Genomic DNA, 1,485 nt, shown 5'->3' with positions numbered 1-1,485 from the left:
AGCAGGACATGCCATTAGTAGGGGATGAACAGAGAAAGAGAACAACAAGAGCCAAATATGGCGATGCGGACAATGCAGTCTACATCTGGTACCAACAGAAACGCGCAGCTGGCATCCCTGTTAGAGGCATGGAGCTTCAGGCAGTCGCCGAGCAATTTGCACAGTGTTTTGGGTGAACAGACTTCCAAGCCAGCACTGGTTGGCTTTTTAGATTTCGAAATAGTTATGCAATTGGGAATCGTAAAATATGTGAGGAACTAGTCCCAAGTTCAGCTTTAGAAAGTGTTGAGCCATTTTGACAAACAATTGTTCATGATACTCAAAGAGGAGGAGCTACATCTAGCTCAGCTATACAGTGGAGATGAGACTGACCTCTTTTGGAAATCAATGACAGAAAATACTCAAGCAAGCAAAAAAGATATTTGCATACCAGTGAATAAAATTAACAAAGAATGGTTGTCTGCCCTTTTGTGTACAAATGCAGATGGAACTCTTAAACTAAAGTCTGCCATAATTGGAAAACCAAAGCTGCCCCAAAATGTGAAGGAGGACACAATTGTATTACCTGTGATATATACGCCTATAAAGATGTTTCGTTCTCCAGAAAATTGTTTCCAGAATGGTTCTTTTAAAACTTTGTTCCAGAGGTCAGCCATTTCCAACTTAACACTCTAAGATTCCATGAAGAGGATGTCAGGGCATTGTTGCTTCTGGATAATTCCCCAACTCATCTTTCTAATGAAACACCAGTGGGATGGTCGTATAAAATGTATGCTCTTTCCCCATAACAACCAATGAATCAAGGTGTGACCTTAAGCTGCAAATGACGTTATAGATGGAAGCAACTTGAAGAGAGTCTTGTAATTTTTGAAGAGAGTGATGATGAACAAGACAAAGTAGAAAGGACTTTCCAAGATGAAAACCTACAACATAAAAAGTACAATTCTCAACTGAGCGAAGAGTTGGGATGAAATAAAACAAATAACCATAGCAAATGCTTGGGAAAATCTTCTTTATAAAAAGGAACCTGAATATGATCTTCGAGGTTTAGGTGATGGAGATTATAGAGAAATTCTTGAGAAATTTGTAGAGTTGGAAACCAAGTTGGATGCTAACAGGATGTGGTTATATGGGGATAAGGAAGGAAAAGGTTGGCCCCAGAAAACAACAGGTGGGATTATCAAGGGAGTTGTTCTCAAAGGAGGAGTAGTTGATGAACAGCAGAGCAGCAGCCTGCTGAATTTAAATTATCTGCTCTCAGAGAAAGTTTGGACTACTTTCTTGATTATGTTGATGCTACACACCTGAGTTCCATTTTACACTGAAAGAGATGCAACAAGAAATAATCAAGAAACAATTTCAGAGTAGAATCCATTCCAGAATTGGTAGCTTTTTGAAATCTAGGCCTCATAATATTAACAATTCCTTCAATATGGCTTCAACTTCTGGTTCTAATAGATTTTGTGTTTAAATATTTGTGCAGTT

The 1,485-nt window shown here is 38.7% G+C and overlaps 1 pseudogene; it reads left to right on the top strand.

Moving 5' to 3' along the window:
* Positions 1-1,471, top strand: part of LOC102824654 — a 31,112-nt pseudogene extending 29,641 nt beyond the window's left edge.
* Positions 1,472-1,485: the final 14 nt, after the last annotated feature.

Source organism: Chrysochloris asiatica, unplaced genomic scaffold (assembly GCF_000296735.1).
Source record: "Chrysochloris asiatica unplaced genomic scaffold, ChrAsi1.0 scaffold00193, whole genome shotgun sequence".
NCBI classification, from domain to species: domain Eukaryota; kingdom Metazoa; phylum Chordata; class Mammalia; order Afrosoricida; family Chrysochloridae; genus Chrysochloris; species Chrysochloris asiatica.
This window is presented reverse-complemented; position numbering and strand designations above follow the sequence as displayed.